The sequence below is a fragment of the Falco cherrug genome (genome assembly GCF_023634085.1).
Source record: "Falco cherrug isolate bFalChe1 chromosome W unlocalized genomic scaffold, bFalChe1.pri SUPER_W_unloc_1, whole genome shotgun sequence".
Classification (NCBI taxonomy): domain Eukaryota; kingdom Metazoa; phylum Chordata; class Aves; order Falconiformes; family Falconidae; genus Falco; species Falco cherrug.
The window spans coordinates 10,248,905-10,254,904 of record NW_026599288.1 but is presented as its reverse complement, the minus strand read 5'-3'; the positions used below and the strand labels follow the sequence as shown (position 1 = coordinate 10,254,904).

Sequence of the window (6,000 nt, the reverse complement as noted above, 5' to 3'; positions counted from 1 at the left end):
TGGCTGAACACCTGCCTGCCCATGGAAAGTGGTGAATGAATTCCTTGTTTTGCTTTGCTTGCATGCATGGCTTCTGTAAGAAGATGCTAGAAGCTTCCCCCATGTCCAACAGAGCCAGTTCCAGATGGCTCCAAGATGGACTCACCACTGGCCAAAGCTGAGCCAATCAGCAACGTTGGTAGCACCTCTGTGATAACATATTTAAGAAGGGGTAAAAAGCCGCTGCAAAACAGTAGCTGTGTGAGCTCTCTTCAGCTGACGCTGTAGCAAACAGTGCCAAAATAAAAATTAGTATTTTAAATTTTCAAAGATATTAACTGGGAAATTGGTTCATTATCCTGTGCTAAGAAATTAATCTTCCACTTCTTTTATTGGTACTTAGTTAAATTGAACAGGAGCTTGAACTTGCAGTAAGCACAAAGCAAAACTTCCTGTTCACTTTAAATTGCTTCCAAGTAGCAAAAAGCAAGCAGGGTGGAAAAAGCAAAGCAATCCACTGAACAGAGATCCCTACGCACCACCCCCCCCACCCCCCCCATCTTAGCTGCTAACCGGATATGACATCAGGATATCGGTGAGCATGATCGATGCAGGAGACAGATATGCTAATGTAACCACACCTCCTCTTCTCTTCTCTCTCCCACTCGGGTTTCTGCCTGATGGTTGCTATTTGAACAATCAGCTACCACTACAGGCTCTCTTGCTGCCTGCTCCGATGTGGTGTGATCTTACATCCGTGGATAGTCCGTTGTCGTACTACTACCGCTTTGCTTGTTGGGGGGTAGAATATGCCCTCGCACGCCTTTATCAAGGTGGATGAGTTAATACGTCCCTCCCAACCTTTTCTTTCCCTCTTAAGGAAACGGATCCCCCTCCTTTCTTGCCTTAGAAGCTGTCTGTCATGTGGAAGGTCCTGCCTCTTCCGGGTCTCTTCGGCTAAGCCACTGCCTCCTTCTTTCTCGCTTGCTCTCTCTCTTTTGTGAGTTATAGCAACTGTTGCCTTGTGAATCAAGCGCCATAGTCACCGTAGTCCTGGTGACTGTTACTTATCAACAACTGCTCTTCCGCTGCTTTCCATCTCCTTCCTCATCTACAACGGCTACCACCAGCAAGAACAACAACACAGCTTTCCACAGTTCAGGTGAATGTAACTGTTCTGTACAAGCTTTCAGTCCTGCTTTTCTATCCCTTTCTTCCCCTCCCCCCCCCCCCCCTTTACTTCCTCCTTGCAGCATTCGGGCTGGGACTGCTCCATTGGGCTTCGCTATTGGTTGAGGGGGAGGGGGGAGAGAGAAGCCTTGAGCGCTTTCTCTTTAGCCTTTCTTCCCTCCCATTTAATAATATGGGAAGAGACATCATTTCTAGAGGAGGGAAAATGATATAAATTACCCTGTGGCTGTTTATTAGGAAGGGTATTTATCTTTTTTTAAAATTTTTTATATCGGAAGTTATCTGACATGCTGCAGTACTTTTAATGTTCCAAAGTATCTTGTATATCAGTAGGGGAAGGCTAGTGGTAACAGGTAGTTAATAGTAGAGGATGAAGGGCTAATTGGTACTATATGAAGTCATTCAGTGCAATTAGCTGTCTTTTCCATAAACCGAGCTAACTGGTTGCAAGTATAATTTAATTTTATGGCTGTACTTCTGAATTCCCAGCTTTCTGTTCTCATCAGGTAGCATTTTCATTTTATTATAAAAACATATTTGTTCTACCTGAAGTATTTGATTGTATTATTTTTCATGTACTGGTTCAGAGCCTTTTTGAATTCTCCAGCTCATATTACTTGTGGAATTTTATGGATTTTATGGAATTTTATAGAAACCACTAAGTTTTCAGTAAACTCAAAGGAGTTGTGTATATTTAAAGCATGCGATGCTGTGTGTTTGTCTTACTTTCTTAGAAACATTTGTTTCTGAAGAGCTAAAGAAGTCTTTAATGTATAGTTCCATAGGAATAAGAACCATCAACCTGGGTACGTTTCCTTAATTAAGGTGGTCCATCCATGCCTTGTTGTTGATCCATATGGTTTCCTGTTGTCATTCAGTTTCTGTATTAAGTTACGTTATCTCAGTAGGTATTCTAAAATAGTTTCATAGTTTAACACTAGCTTATACTGTGTTAGGAAGTGCACCTCTTATAAAAAAAAAATACACACTATCTTTCTTATGAATATAGCATCTCTCTGCTACATAATACAAGTGCTATGTAGAAAAACAATGACAGAACCTATCTACTGTGGGTTTTAACCTATTTATAAATTAACTTAAAAGAAGAAAAACACCCCTTAGCCAGTGTTTTTTTTTCATTGCTTCTTAACATAAATCCCATGTGCATTTCCTGTATAATTGCTTTGCTTGGATTTGTTCTAGTCCTCTAGTCTATCCCCCCCCCCCCGGTTTAGTGCCATCTGAAATATTTAGTTGCCTCTTACACCCATAATTATGTGGTACAAACCAGGGATATTTTTATCTTCAGTGATTCCCTTTTTCATTGTGTTATTGCATTATCGGTCCTTTTCAATTAAACCTAGTTTTGAGCTAACTGTAAAGTAATATTTATTAGGGGAAAAAAAAGATTAATTTTCTGGAATTGCTGTTTACTAACCTGCAGATACAAGCCTGTGAAACGGAAGACAAAATATTTGGAATTCAGATGATGGGGGAAGCTAAAGAACATCCTTGGAACAGTTTGCTCACTTTGTTTCTAGATAAGAAGTTAAACTAAATGCCAGGCTTTAAATCTTTTTTGTGTCAACATTTTCTTTGGTTTTGCAATTTATGTTTTAGTTTTACTTTTTTTTTAATCACTTATAGTTTTGTCTGTTCATGTACATTTTATAATTGTTTTCTGTATTTGCTGTCACTTAGTTTCAACCTTTATTAATTTCCTCAGTATGGTTCCTTTTTGCTGAATTGTTTCCTATCCACTGTTCTTTTCTTTTCCTTGTTAGATGCTTTGCTTCCACACGGTTTAATGTTTCACAGTTTACTTGACGTTTTGGGATGTGGCAAGGCTGGGAAGCATTGTGTATTGGACATCTCTGAAGTATGCCCAGCTGAGCTGCAGGGATAGCCTATAGTTACTCTTCTGTTAATCTGTTTTCTTTTGGGGTGTAACATTACCTGCTTCATCTCAATATACACAAAATTGACATTTAAAACTTATTTTGAAGAAGGCTCCTTCAGCCAATTTCAAATGACTAGAAAGAACGCTTATTCAGCAGTTCAGGATCTTTTTTTTTTCACACCAGCAACCTGAAGATTGGTTAACACACCTTCAAACGTATTGTGAAAATAATAATGTTGAGGAATTTGTCTTTTTGTCATGTAGGAGAATCTGAGGAAGTTTTTTATTTTTTTAGTTTAGAAATTATCTGTAAATGTGCTCGGTTGACATCTGCTTAGATTTTTGCAGAACATATTAAAGCCTGCTCCCTTTGTGATATAGTAGTGCTTCTGTGCCTGACTTGATGTGCCTGTTGGTGTGATAACCCTTTAGCATATTAAATTTACCATTAAAAAAATCAGGGATTTACTAAAACTTAATATTGGAGTAGCTGGGTGTTTTTCTGTTTGTTTTGGTTATTTTAAATATATAAAAACATAGATAGTATATGTTATATATTTTATATATATGTATCTATATATACATATAAATACAGGTGATTGAGGTTTGGGGTGGTTTTTTTGGTGTTTTTTTTTTTTTAACATGCCCTATTCTTGGAATTGCAGAGAAGTTAATTTTCCTGAAAGTTCTGTGTGATTGACACTATGCCCAGCCAGAAAAAGAATAAATTTAATGAAGATACACTAAAATGAAAACATATTTATACTGGAAAATGTTCAGAAATCTTAAGTGTAGATGGCAATGTCCATTTCACTTTGGGTAGATCTTGATCATGTACATGTGAAACAGCTGTTTAGAGAGAATAATCATCTGCATGTGTCAATGCCTACTCTACATATTTGCATCAATTAAAAGTTTGCTGAGAAGGAGTGAGGGAGGGAGAAGGAATTTGAGTGGAAAAGACTAAAGGGAGCATTGAATTTGGACAATTTGTACTGTAGAAGCATGCTGGTCTCACAGATGAGTGAGATAGTGGAGGGGGAGTTGCTGGTTTAATCTCAGTAAGGTCTGGTTCTGGTTGCATTTCTTCATGTGAGGAATACTTATTAAATCAATCTGTCTCACCAAACTTAACAGACTGAGGCTCTATCCTGTTTTATATAAACAAATCTATATGTCTACAGAAGTTTCATTTACTTCAGTTACGTTCAAGGGACTGTCCTATGGTACTAATAAAGGGTTACTTATGGAACAATTGAAGTTGAACAGCATTGCAACTTCTCTTTGCTAAAGTCTCTCCCATCTCTAGTATATCTTTGAGCAACACGGAGGAAAACACTTGCTCTGAGTAGAAACTAGATCTAAAAAACTCAAGGCTGTAAAATGTAGTTCAGATAATTGTTAGCTAGCTTTAAGTACAACTACTTTTACAGTACAATATATCTAGATGTCTTTAACTGTAGTTGTGTAGATATAACAATTTTAGACTGTTTTCCATCACTTTTGAGATCACAATCAATAGGGTAGCTTTTAATGTTGCAGTGGTCTGTCCTTGAAAGTGATTAAAAGTAGCAACTACTGTACTTATTAAGTCTTTATATTTATCTTTTTGCCTGTGTTGATGGAAATGGGTGCTTGATTCATGACTCGGAGTTGCTACTGTGTTCTTTACAAGGCTAAATCCTAAAAGCACAGGAGATAATTGACTTGTAGAATGGTTTGGATTGGAAGAAACCTTAAAGATAATCTAGTTCCAACCCTCCTGCCATGGGCAGAGAAACTTCCACTAAACCAGGTTGCTCAAAGCCCCATCCAACCTGGCCTTGAACGTTTCCAGGGATGGGGTGTTCACAACTTCTCTGGGCAACCTGTTCCAGTGCCTCACCACCCTGATGAAGCAACTTCTCTTTATGGTTTGTCTTATAAGCCCATTATCCTAATGTAGGCAAAAAAAAAAAGTTTGGTTTTGCTTCAGGAAAAACATTACAAACTTATGAATTCTGGAGAAGAAACAAAATACCAGTTACAAAACTGTTCTCATTCATGAATGCTTTTTTAGGGAGAAATTTGCTCCTCCTCCCTGACTTTTTGCTTTCAAAGCAGTCTTCATTTTTGTTATTCTTTTCTGAGGTCCCTGTAGAAAACCTCGACCAACTAGTATGAAATGACTAGTTATTTTAGCCTTTCCGATAACTTTTGAGGCATCTTTTTATTCTTGTGTTCCTAAGGAAATAGTTTCTGTGATATTGCCCTCCATCTTATTTGAAAGAGGAGCAGAAGTTTCAAAAACACAGATTTCATCAGAATAATTATCAGTGGAAAAGCAAGACTAAATTTATGCTACTATTGAAGAAGAGGCAGTCAGTGTTGAGGTGTTATGTATTCCATTTGGCAATAGTCATCTGACCAATCAGCAAACATCCGTGCCCTATACTCCATCTATTGTAATATGGATACATTTAAAGAGCAAAAGGCATAAGCCAGATTTCCTATTTCCTACAGATGTCCTTAATTGTGCTACTATAGAACAACTTATAGGAGAAAACCCATATTGTTCACTTCTTTGATGTCCCATTCCTTAGTCCTTTTCTAGTGGACTTGCTAAAATATTTTTGAAAGCAGTGATCCCGTAGTGGTATTTGTAGATATCTAATTCTGCCTGCAGAGTCTTTATGATTGAAAATAATGAGCAAAACCAGAAGAACAGTTTGACATCTTAGAGTCAACTTGAAGATCCGTTGGGCGTATGTAGATATAAAAAGTAAATATGAAGCATCATACTGCCATTTTTAAGGTGTTTATTTTAGGTTGTTAATTTATGGACCAAAAATATAGAGCTTGATATCTTCTTCTTTGGGAGCGTAAAATAAAGTATCTCTACAGAACACGTGCAGCTGTTTTAGTTGTTGAAACATTAACTTTGAGGATTC

The 6,000-nt window shown here is 37.5% G+C and overlaps 1 protein-coding gene across 3 annotated transcripts in view; it reads left to right on the top strand.

Moving 5' to 3' along the window:
• Positions 1-524: 524 nt before the first annotated feature.
• LOC129734916 (transcription factor RFX3-like) overlaps positions 525-6,000 on the top strand; it is a 194,651-nt gene continuing 189,175 nt past the window's right edge. For 2 of the 3 annotated variants that reach the window (XM_055700328.1, XM_055700329.1), the window contains exon 1: positions 526-1,141. The gene's annotated coding sequence lies outside the window, so the exon portion shown is untranslated. Of the gene's footprint in view, positions 1,142-6,000 lie in introns of all 3 variants that reach the window. The other variant, XM_055700327.1, reaches the window with a different exon arrangement.